General features: G+C 36.5%; 1 pseudogene; it reads right to left on the minus strand.

Moving 5' to 3' along the window:
- Positions 1–4,516: 4,516 nt before the first annotated feature.
- On the minus strand, positions 4,517–5,456 carry LOC112829711 (olfactory receptor 5M5-like; annotated as a pseudogene).
- Positions 5,457–13,545: the final 8,089 nt, after the last annotated feature.

Genomic DNA, 13,545 nt, shown 5'->3' on the forward strand with positions numbered 1-13,545 from the left:
TTCTCACTTATGTGACCTTGTTCAGTTCCTTATGACATCCTTTACAACGCTAATTGTAAATGTAATGTCTGTTTGATTAAGATTTGTCTTCCCTTCCAGACCATGAATTCCAAGAGGATCAGAAACTGAAATTTTATATTCACTATATACACAACACTCAGTGCAATGACTAGAACATGCTAAGTGCCCCATAAATATATATTAAGTGAATTTACTAAAAATATAGAGCAGTATTTCACCTACCAATGTCTTTGGGTTGACATGGTGTTTTTAAATTGACAAATTTTGCACTACTTACAATATCACAAAATTCTTCTAAAAATCAATATAATCTGACTTCACATGACTTTCATTATAGCATGGAAGCAAATGATGAGAGCCTACGAACAGCCTCCTCCATTAAAGGGCAAAATCTCTATGGTTTGCTGAAGATTCCTAAACTTATTATTATCTTTAAATCCCCCATCCCAACTTTACAACCTTATTTAATTTTTTGGCCCTATTATTGAATATAGTGTGAAATGCACAAAAAATTTTAGCTACAAAGTAGAGTAGGAACATAGTATAGAAAATGATCACTTCTGCCTATGAAAGTATAGCAAGGTAACTCGTAGGTGATAACTTTATCTCCATGGTGCCTTGATCAGGTGAGGAAGAAAGAAAAAGGCACTTTTTACATAAGAAGGTAAAAAGTCATGATTTTTAATGATTGTAATCACATCTGTTCCATGTAAGTTTATACAGGTTGGTGGGAGAATCTTATTTTGCCCTTGAAATCATTCCTTCAAGACTGATACTTAAAGGACGCCTGGGTGGCTCAGTCGGTTAAGTGTCTGCCTTTGGCTCAGGTCATGATCCCAGGGTCTTGGGATGGAGTCCCACATCGGGCTCCTTGCTCAGCAGGGAGCCTGCTTCTCCCTCTGTGTGCAGCTCCCCCTGCCTGTGCTTGTTCTCTCTCTGTCAAATAAATAAATATCTTACAAAAAAAAGACTGTTACTTAAGACACTCTGATACCTAATGAAACAACCCAGATTCTAATAACAAATGGGTGGATAAAAACACTGTGGTAAATTTTTAAAATGTAATCCTATTCATTAATAGAAAATATATCAAATTACAAATTCATAGAACAACTGAATGATTCTCAAAAATATTTTGCTAAGTCAAAGAATATGCACAAAAAGACCATATATGGTTTCATTCTATTTATATGAAATATAGTTAGGAAAACACATTGTGATTATCAAAGGCTGGGTATGCAAGAAAGTACCTGTCAGCAAAAGGATAAAAAGGCAATTTCGTTGAAGAAGACACAAAGAAATGGAAAAACGTTCCATGCTCATGGATTGGAAGAAGCAACATTGTGAAGATGGCAATGCTACCTAGAGCAATCTACACATTCAATGCAATCCCCATCAAAATACCATCCACTTTTTTCAAAGAAATGGAACAAATAATCCTAAAATTTGTATGGAACCAGAAGAGAACCCGAATAGCCAGAGGAATATTGAAAAAGAAAAGCAAAGCTGGCGGCATCACAATTCCGCACTTCCAGCTCTATTACAAAGCTGTCATCATCAAGACAGTATGGTACTGGCACAAAGACAGACACATAGAGCAATGGAACAGAATCGAGAGCCCAGAAATGGACCCTCAACTCTATGGTCAACTTATCTTTGACAAAGCAGGAAAGAATGTCCAATGGAAAAAAGACAGTCTCTTCAACAAATGGTGTTGGGAAAATTGGACAGCCACATGCAGAAGAATGAAACTGGACCATTTCCTTACACCACACACAAAAATAGACTCCAAATGATTGAAAGACCTAAACGTGAGACAGGAGTCCATCCAAATCCTAAAGGAGAACACAGGTAGGAACCTCTTCGACCTCAGCCGCAGCAACTTCTTCCTAGAAACATCGCCAAAGGCACGGGAAGCCAGGGCAAAAATGAACTATTGGGATTTCATCAAGATAAAAAGCTTTTGCACAGCAAAAGAAACAGTCCACAAAACCAAAAGACAACCGACAGAATGGGAGAAGATATTTGCAAATGACATATCAGATAAAGGGCTAGTATCCAAAATCTATAAAGAACTTATCAAACTCAACACCCAAAGAACAAATAATCCAATCAAGAAATGGGCAGAAGACATGAACAGACATTTTTCCAAAGAAGACATCCAAATGGCCAACAGGCACATGAAAAAGTGCTCAACATCGCTCGGCATCAGGGAAATCCAAATCCAAACCTCAATGAGATACCACCTCACACCCGTCAGAATGGCTCAAATTAACAAGTCAGGAAACGACAGATGTTGGCGGGGATGCGGGGAAAGGGGAACCCTCTTACACTGTTGGTGGGAATGCAAGCTGGTGCAACCACTCTGGAAAACAGTATGGAGGTTCCTCAAACAGTTGAAAATAGAGCTACCATACGATCCAGCAATTGCACTACTGGGTATTTACCCCGAAGATACAAATGTAGGGATCCAAAGGGGTACGTGCACCCCAATGTTTATAGCAGCAATGTCCACAATAGCCAAACTGGAAAGAGCCAAGATGTCCATCGACAGATGAATGGATAAAGAAGAAGTGGTATATATACACAATGGAATATTATGCAGCCATCAAAAGGAATGAGATCTTGCCATTTGCAATGACATGGATGGAACTAGAAGGTGTTATGCTGAGTGAAAGGAGTCAATCAGAGAAAGACATGTATCATATGACTTCACTGATATGAGGAATTCTTAATCTCAGGAAACAAACTGAGTGTTGCTGGAGTGGTGGGGGGTGGGAGGGATTGAGTGGCTGGGTCATAGACATTGGGGAGGGTATGTGCTATGGTGAGCGCTGTGAATTGTGCAAGACTGTTGAATGACAGATCTGTATCTCTGAAACAAATAATGCAATATATGTTAAGGGGGAAAAAAAAGAAGAAGATAGCAGGAGGGGAAGAGTGAAGGGGAGTAAGTCAGAGGGGGAGACGAACCATGAGAGACGATGGACTCCCAAAAACAAACTGAGGGTTCTAGAGGGGAGGGGGCTGGGGGGATGGTTTAGCCTGGTGATGGGTATTAAAGAGGGCACATTCTGCATGGAGCACTGGGTGTTATGCACGAACAATGAATCATGGAACACTACATCAAAAACTAATGATGTAATGTATTGTGATTAACATAACAATAAAAAAATTATAAAAAAATCAACTTGTCTTTTGCATTCTTTAGCATCAAAATATTTACAAGTAAGTCACAATGTTTAATTCTAAAATTAGATATATAGTAACTAATTGTGGCAAAGAACAATTTTTGCAGATAAAATTTGAATTATCATACAAATAAAAAATATCTGTCCCCTCCTGAAAAATAGATTAACCGGCAAAGATGAAGGAGGACATGACAACTGCAGAGCCCAGGAGGCTGGGATGTCACAGATAAACTCTACAGAGTCACGATTTCTTTTGAGGCAAGACATATGCTTTTGTAAGAGACATTCATTGCCTACTTCAGGAGTTAATATATAAAATCTAAGTGGAAGTTTTTGTGTACTGTTATGGCAGAAGGAGGAAAGTTCTTATTGAAAGCGATTCTCACAAGTGGGGAGGAGGAAATGGATGTCAGGCATGGATGTGGAGCTGTTATCATGACTTCTTTCTCCCAGAGGTGACAGCAAGTCCCAATCAGTATTTTTGGTCACATTCCTCTAGACCCCATGGGACTGAAACCCCTGCAGAGCAAATGCTACAGAATTACAAACTACTAAAAGTTAGCTCATGACACCCAACATGTGTATTGACAAATATGTGTGTGTGTGTGTGTGTGTGTACATATATAGCCATGCATTGGTTTGTAGATACAGAGAAATTTTCCAAAAACATAAAAAACTGTTAATAATGGTAACCTTGAAAGAAGACAATGGAAGATCAAGGTGGGGGAAAGGAAAAGGGAAAAATGTTTTACTTTGTACTCTTCTATAGAGACTGAATGTTTTACTATAAGAACGTATAATTTTGGGAAGCCTGGGTGGCTCAGTCAGTTAGGCGTTTGCCTTCGGCTCAGGTCATGATCCCAGGGTCCTGGGATCAAGTCCCGCTCCTTGCTCAGCAGTGAGCCTGCTTCTACCTCTACCTGCTTCTACCCCTGCGTGTGCACACTCTCAATCTCTGACAAATAAATAAATAAGTAAATAAAATCTTTAAAAAAATGTGTAATTTTTACAGTGTGAAAGTAACACATGATGTTATAAATGTAAAAGTGTACAAGAGAAATTATCCACTATACCTACATATCTAACCTCCAACTCTTTACACACTCAATGCACAACCCTTTACACACTCAACCCTTTACACACTCACACATCACCTGTAAAACTATAAATCTCCTGTACCTATGTCTTGAATGTTTTGTCATTAGATTTTAGCTTTTCATTAGAGATTTAAAATTGACTTTACTGTGAATGCAGTTAAAGTTGGATCCTATTCTTATAAATCTGTAATTTATAAAGAAAGATACATGGTTATTTGACTTCAAAAGTACATTTCTTCTGATCAATTTCCAAAAAGCTTGTTTCACATTCTTGTTCCTCAGACTATAAATGATGGGGTTCAACATAGGGCTTACAAAAGTTTAGAAAACAGCAATAATTTTAGACTATGCCACTGACTTGTCCATGGGAGGTCTAACATACATGCAGAACAACATCCCATAAAATACAGTCACCACCACCAGATGGGACCCACAGGTGGAAAAAGCTTAGTGCCTGCCTTCAACATCCTCAGGATGGCAATGAGTATGAAGATGTAGGAGATGAGGATTATGAAGAGGGAGCTGGAGAAGTTAAATCCTGCTACCACAAACATGGATGTTTCCTTAATGAAAGTGTCAGAGCAGGAGAGCTGAGGGGAGGGTCAGCACAATATAAGTGACTAATAGGTCAAGCAGTAGGTCCGCATGGTTTCCATCAGCCCACTAAGGAACCCATAGACATATGGACCAACATTCAGGAGAATACAGACCCCTCTGGACATATTGCTGCTGTAAACAAAGGGTTACAGATGGCCATGTACCTATCATAAGCCATTACCGCCAGCATGTAATATTCAGTAACCACTACGGCAATGAAAAAATAACACTGGACTAAGCAAGCAACATAGGAAGTAGTTTTCTTCTCTGATAAGGAGTTCACCAACATCTTGGGAGTCACATTAGTGGAATAGCACAAATCCAAGCAGACAAACTGGCAAGAAAATAGTACATGGAGGTGTGGAGGCATGAATCTATCCTGATCAACACCAACAGCCCAAGGTTCTCCCATGCCCGTGGTGATCAAATAGATCACCAGGAACAGCACAAAGAGGATGGGCTGAAGCTCTGGATGATCTGTGAATCCCAAGAGAACAAATTCAGTCACCAGAGTGGAATTTCCTCTGACCATTTTCTTAGCTGCCAGCATTGTTCTCTTAGACGAATTAAAATAAAGTAAGAAGTGAGTGAGAAGTCCATCATATATTTCTCTCTTTCTCTCATTCCCCATTCTCACACTCTCTGTCATTCTCACACATTACTATTATCAGTGTCTGCAATTGGAGGAGCTAAGACTTTTAAGAAGGTTGGAGCCCTTACTAGCTGGGTGTATAATGTGCAGATGATTCCCAAGACCATGGCTCCTGTGACCCCAGCCTGTTTTGGAATGGGGGGATTATGACCCAAAGTTTGTCTAGAAATGGATTGAACCACCAACTGTCACTTACAGTTCACTATAAAATCATAAGCTTCATCACTGAGCCTGGGAATGGTGCCAGACAAAATGGTGACGTGTGTTTGAAAACACTTCTACAGTGAACAGTGTGTGCATATTCAGAAGTTCAAATTTTGAGACTTGTACTCCCTACTGGCTGTATTAGAGAGCTCCGAATTATAGGGGTTTGAAGGAAATTCTCTGGAACCTGTTTCATTGCCTATATCAATAAAACACAGGAAACTGTCATATTCCTATGCAAGTAGACCGAAGATAAAGATCCCAAATTTGAAAATAACAAAGCCCTCTATAAATTACTAATGAAGGGATTTTCATTCAGAAGCGTTTGTATGAATAAAAAAAGGGAGACACAGGTTAGGGGGAGGGGGAAGAGAAGTGGACAAAACTTAAATTATGGTTTTGTTTGTTTATCCATTTTTTAAATTTATCTCAGAAAGCATTTAAGGGGTTTACAGCATATTTGGCTGTAAGTTTGTGCTACTGATAGAACACAAATTTGACTCTAAACTTTCTAGCAGCATTATGTAAATAGTTCAACCTTCTTCAGCATTACAATGCCCAGAAATTGTAAAACAAAAACAATTAAGAGAGAGAGAATTATTCTTAGCACAGAGTTCAGGTGATACTAATTATAATAAAAGGATTATACTTTTAGATAAAATTATCAGTTCATTATAATATGAATTATAGTAAAAGAATTAAATGAGAAGTTATTTTTCCAGGAGTCTGGAGAATATATTTTGATCATGGAATCTCAGTGTTGTCCTGTGTTATTTTATAAGTGATAGACTAAATAAGATAAGGGATCAGAACTCAAATGATTCTTGGAGCCATCTGGATAATAAGAGTGAGTGAAGTGGGCTGGGTGTAAGGGTAAGCAGAAGTGAACCAAAGAGCCAGCAACCACTCAGGCCAGTGGAATTTTTACTATACGGTAATATGGGCCCCATGTTCCAAGACCTTAAGAGTTCCCAATTTAAACAGGTATCAGAATTCATATTTAATGTGAAACTTACCATACACAATGTTGGCAAATAATTCTATTTGTAAATCTATCTTTACCAGAGCATCACAAAAGAAGTCTGGAAGCCTGATCCACTGAGATGCAAATAATAATATCATTCAATGCCATTGTCACCAACTGTATTTCTAATATCTAAGCTATTCCTGGAGATTGAAGCAAGTACCCTCAAAAGTTAGCTACTTTGACTCAGTGATGTTTCTGGGGTGTTGTATGATTTAGTCATTATAATAAGATAACATTTGTGCACAGACAGCATTGAACATTAACATGTGTGCAAGCCACTTTGCTAGGGAAATAAGGTAGCTGGTAACAATGCTTGTCTTGACAATGATAGCTTGGTATCCTCATGGGAAAGGAGGGATATGAAGAGAAAATTAAGGTTATAATAGGTAAGTTCAATAATCAAGATTTGAAAAAAATAACTGTGTTCGGAAATCAGAATAGCATCAAAGAATGGTAACCTATAATTGGGACTTGCAGGATAGCTAAGAAGTTTCTAGAAAGGCAAGGGTAGGGAGGGCTTTCAGAGGGTGTGAATAGTACATACAGAGACGGGAGGCTTTCCAGAGAAATCAAGGATATTCCACATAGATGCAGGGATGGGTTTTCTGTTGTGTCAAATAAAACATTTAAGAAGTGGTAAGCAGCCAAACAAACTAAAGTCCCTATCCCAAGCCAAGAAGTGTGACCACTCCTGAGAGCTACAAAGTAGCATATCTTTGAGATACATATCTGAGGGTGTGTGTGTGTGTCTATATGCACTACACGTAAGTCATGGTGATGGATTAGAACCAACATTCCCCATTAATTTGAAATGGAAGTAATTTTCAGGGCTTAAATCTACAACTTTGGCCTTTGAGAAGAATATAACTGTAATTTGAGAATCAGGATTTGTATAAAGAGCAAAAGTGCTCTTTCCTCACTCACCAGAAGGATGACTTCATTTGGAAAATATTCACCATAGCAGCACATGTAAAGCTTCCATTTTCATGGTATTATGAGACTCATTTAATCTTTAAATCTGTACAACTATACCCTAAATACTAGCACCTGTTTGGCCACCATATTACATTTAACAACTAATAAGAACAATAAAAATATAAAGGAGAGATGGGAATTTAATTTGCCTGCTTCTATTTCCTTTAAATAGGTTCAACAACAATGTTCTACAACTTAGGAAGAAAAGACTGCTTTATGATTATAGTACTTCTTTCCATGAACATAGGCACTTCAGTTTTACAAAGCAATGATGCTATTCTATTTTATTTTACCTTTAGAAGAACCCTGCAACTAATACAGCTCAAGTATAATTAGAAACAGGGCACCTGTAAATCTTAAATTTGCTGGCACCTGAGTTTTTAGATTAGAATTTTCAAAACTGTGTGCAGCAGATTAACTGGATATCAGGCAACAAAATAAGTCTATGGTAAAATTAAGTTTGAAAAATGCTGAGTTTTGAAAAAGAAAAGGGAAAGTGGGTTTCTGGGTTGCAGGGAGTCTCAGAGCCTTTTATATGCCCACATGCATTGTGAAGTTTCCAGAAGGTGGGCAAGAGCAGGCAGCCTTTCCTAAGCTTACTCGGTCAAGGAGCCCGGAGCATCTCAAGTGTTCTCTTAGAAACTCTCATTCCACACTGCGTACCAGAGATTGCTAGAATCCTTGCACCTCAACAGTAAAACAAAATACAGGGATGTAAGATCTATTTTGCACTACTTGGAAAATCACCTTCTTTCAGTAGTGCCACTGGTAAGATACTAAAGCACTTTTGAATTTAGCATTGACTCGTGGTCTCAAAAAAAAAAACTGTTTGGACGAAATACTGAGCATGGAAGAGGAACTCTATAAATGGGAAAGAATAGAAGAAGTAAACAGAAAAAATCTAAGAGCTCCTAGGGAAATAGAATGCAATGTGACATCGGAGCTCTGTTTATCAATCATAGGTGGGCACAGATCTTTCCTACTCCCAAATACATAATCTGTATAACTGGACCCTAAACACTAGCAACTGTTCATGCATCATATCATATCAAACAAATAATAATGGTTGCTTATTAAGTGTCTACTTAAGATAAAGTATATGATAAGTTACCATATATACGGATATAAAATAAGTTCCAGATATTTTAAATACTCTCAAATAATTTACACATATTTTAACCTTTTTGTGTTGAAATTACTACATGTTCTTTTATAATCATGCCTCCCTAGTTGCTCTTCCTGTCTTTTTATAGCTTTATCTTGCTATCCATGACTCTAATTTCCAAAACCAATCTAATTAAGTTTCTTGTCTGATTCAAATTTTAAAGGCCAAAAGTATCTGAGAACATGATTCTCAATATCTCAAAAAGAAAAGAAGACATTTGAGATCTGAAATGTGCATTTGACAAACACTGTTGGCAAATTTTAAATATCTTTGGTAGAACCCTATGGTAAATCCAAACTTGCAGCATTAGAATTAAAGCCTTTTAGAGAGGGCACGTACTGAATGGAGCACTGGCTGTTATACGCAAACAATGAATCATGAAACACTACATCAAAAACTAATGATGTAATGTATGGTGATTAATATAACATAAAAAAAGAAATGCAAGAGGATTAAGAGTACACTTATTGTGATGAGCACTGAGTACTGTATAGAAATGCTGAATCATTGTATTGTACACCTGAAACTAACATAACCCTGTATGTTAATCATATTTCAATTAGAAAAAAGAAATGCAACATTTTTATACCCCAAACTATAAAATATTAATAAAAGAAATTAAAGAAGAAAAAAAACAACTAAAGCCTTTTTTTCCACTGGAAGTAAGTAATTGAATGATTTTGGAATATTTGCTAGAAATTCAACGGAATGTTATTTCTATTTCTATAAACAAAAGCTTGTAGAGCTTGCACTTCTAGGCTCATGTTTAATGGCAGTGGGAACTGCCTTAGATAGCTTCCTATTTAAATTTACTCACCCAGCATACCCCGTAGTTGGAAAGATTGTTCATTTATTTGATAATTATTCAAGGAGTAGCAAATTATCCTCCATGACTCTTATTTTCTAACTCCTGTTTCAATATAGAATGCCAAGTAGTTCATACTGAATTATTGGAGAGATTGCTCATGCGTATTTTGCTGTCTGTATGAGAAATATCACACAGAAAAATAATTGAATTTCAATGAGGTAAGGAACAAGACATCCTCCTAAACAAGGGTCTCCTTATGACATTGGTGTTCAAATTGAAACTTCTGGGTAATTAGAAATCAGTGTAAGTAGCAATGATTTTTTTATCTATGTCCTTTATTTCAAAAAATGTAATGAAAATAAAACTGTGCATAAGGTGTCATTGGCTCAATAATGTTAAATTGCTTTTTCTCTGGATTGGAATCATCATAGATAACCAAGATAATAGACTACATGGATTTTTTCATGCCGATGAAGTTGATTCACAAGGACATTGATATGCATATATATTTATTTTTTATTATGTAAAAATTCAAGAAATCAAAACATTACTTTGTAATTTGGCAAGGATTATTGAGCAAAAAAAAATAGATGTCGTATGTGGTAAATTGGTAAACATGATAAATATATGGTGAAAATGTGGGGTTCCAAGAATTTCCTATTTTCCCATTCAAAATCAAAGTGCAAAGCTCATTTCTGTAAGTTATCACTGGTTCCTGACACCCTGCATATTGAAATGTTCATTTGGGGAAAGGTTTGCCCTCTTCAGGGTCCAATTAAAATGCAAATGTCCAATGTAGCAGGATAACATTGAACTGCTGTTATATTTAGTAACTATTCCATGTGCATAAAGTCACAATTTTGTCATCTTATAAGATGGATTGAGTGGGAGACTAGGAGATAATCGAAGCCAAGGAAAGGACCACAGAAAATAGAAATAAAGATTACTTAAGTATAGGGTCAGTAATCCAGTATACACACAACCTCAATGGGTTATAAAGATAGATAAGTGTTCAAGAATAGCTGGAAAAATAATGACATTTTAAGGTAGGAAATGAAGAAACAGGTAAGCAAGTCATGTAGTTGGTGGAGCCCTCATGCATCTCATGTGAATATTAATTTTCCAGAAGGAGCATCTTCCTTGTCTCCTCTGCCATAATGAACTCCAACATCTTTCCTCTCAGTTTTCCATTCCAAAGTCGCACAGATTTAAGGGCAGGGCACGTTACCTGATTACAATGAATGAACCTAAGTTATGGATCATGTTACACATGATGGCTTTGTACCAATGAATGCTATCAGTAAAAACTCTTTTGAGTCTTCATTTAGACGACAATTTTTTTACCTTGTTATGAGTTTCTTTCTTTGGACTTCAGTCCTCATTTATTCAATATTAGGACTTTGACTAAATAAATTCTAAAATGCCCATCATTTATAACATTCTAATTCAGCATTTATGTAGTCACAAATCCTACACTCATTACTAGCCATGTGTCTCTTAGTTAACATTAAATTTGCCCCAAAAGTTTCTCTCCCAAATAATTTTTAAAAAGAGATTTACAAAGTTCTACACGAGTTTTATTTTTTCTAGAATGAGTATAATAATTCTTGCTTCTGTCTCTTTTCAATTATTTGATAAAGTTTTTTGGGGGAATGCTATTCTTTCAACAGATATTATTCTTAAAAGTTATGAGATTATCAGATGCTTCCTCTAATATGGTTATTCAATTTATGCTAAATTATTGAGTGACTGGAGAGAATGCTATTTGTAAAGTAAAATGATTAGTGTAAACACATAATTCCAGTGAGACTCTTATGTTTTCTAGTGAACAATTTCAATAAAAATACATACCAACTCATTTTAACTGGCCAACAAATTATTTAGCTAATGTTCAAAGTTGCTTTTGTTGTCACCTAACTCTTACTGATGAAGATCCAAAAACTGAAACAGGAAGAGAAAGTGCAAGTATAGAAGTCAGAATTGTCATTCCTACCTGACCCCAGAAAAGATTCAGAGACACTAGTGGCCCAACTGATAAGTTGCTGGGAGTGATTTATACCCAAATCGTAATTTGAAGCTCTAATTCCCAAAACATTTTTACCTACCCTGAAGAAATAATTACAATATTACTAAAAGAGAAAACTCCAGGGAAATAGTTATTTATGTAGACTTATACTAATTAGAGTCTTGGGATTTCCACAACGTGATCGTACAAGTTTGTAATCAATTTTTTTTAAGATTTATTTATTTATTTTGAGAGAGAGAGAGAGAAAGACAGCATGTGGTGGAGGAAGGGCAGAAGGAGGGAGTTGAGAGAGAGAATCTGGAGCAGACTCCCTGCTGAGCACAGAGCTCTTCATGGGGTTCGATCTCATAACCCTGAGATCATGACCTGAGCTGAAATCAATGTTTAACCAATGTTTAACCAGCTGAACCATCCAGGCACCCCCAGTTTGTAATCATTTTGAGCTGATTGCTCTGAGTGATCAGAAGTTTATTCACATGGAATCTTTGCATTACAGATCACCATTTATTCTAGTCAGATAAATAAAACAATTAATAAAGATATAAAATAATGACATAATTCATGGGATTTATGTTTTTGTGATTTTCCCTAGTCTGAATTGCGTTTTGTCCACATAATTGCTATTGAATGAATGTTTGCTGAAAGGACTTTCGTATCTAGAATAAAGTGGTGAGATTATTAAACCCAATGAGTAAAATCATTTGGACAAGATATCAGAATGAACCATAGCAGAGGTCATTCAAGATGTTAAGATGAACCATGAGAGACTATGGACTCTGAGAAAAAAACTGACGGTTCTAGAGGGGAGGGGGGTGGGGGGATGGGTTAGCCTGGTGATGGGTATTAAAGAAGGCACGTACTGCATGGAGCACTGGGTGTTATATGCAAACAATGAATCATGAAACATGACATCAAAAACTAATGATGTAATGTATGGTGATTAACATAACATAATAATTAAAAAAAGTAAAAAAAGAAAAGATGTTAAGTCCAGGTGTTAGAAGATAATATTTCATAAAAAACTTGGTGAGCATATCTTTTAACAATAAGTTGTTTATTTGCCCACTCGTGAAAACAAACAAGCTAAATGTGAAAAAAGTATGTCTACCTTTTCTTACCATTTACCAAGTGTCCAATTATCCATTCATCCAAGAGATACAAATATAAAATGATATGGTCCATGTGCTCATAGTCTTTAGTCTAAATGTGAAGGTTTCAGTTGAGGCACATTCTGTACATGATGTATTGAAATCAAAGCTCCTAATATGATCTACCTTTATATTCTCTGTCACTCTCTCCCTCATCCACTGGTCTAGCCATGCTAGTCTTGTGACAACTTTTTTTTTCAAATTCAGAAATTTCTTAAAACCCTTGTCACTGCTTTGAATACCACTTCTCCCAAACTTCCTTGGGTTAATGCCTACCTATCCGTTAGATATCAGCCTCAATATTAATTCCTGAGAGAGGTATTCCTCCACCTAAATTAAGCCTGTTACACCAGAGTAACTCTTCTCACTTATGTGACCTTGTTCAGTTCCTTATGACATCCTTTACAACGCTAATTGTAAATGTAATGTCTGTTTGATTAAGATTTGTCTTCCCTTCCAGACCATGAATTCCAAGAGGATCAGAAACTGAAATTTTATATTCACTATATACACAACACTCAGTGCAATGACTAGAACATGCTAAGTGCCCCATAAATATATATTAAGTGAATTTACTAAAAATATAGAGCAGTATTTCACCTACCAATGTCTTTGGGTTGACATGGTGTTTTTA

Source organism: Callorhinus ursinus, unplaced genomic scaffold, assembly GCF_003265705.2.
Source record: "Callorhinus ursinus isolate GAN/ISIS: 27379988/994484 unplaced genomic scaffold, GSC_fseal_2.0 scaffold860, whole genome shotgun sequence".
NCBI classification, from domain to species: Eukaryota; Metazoa; Chordata; class Mammalia; order Carnivora; family Otariidae; genus Callorhinus; species Callorhinus ursinus.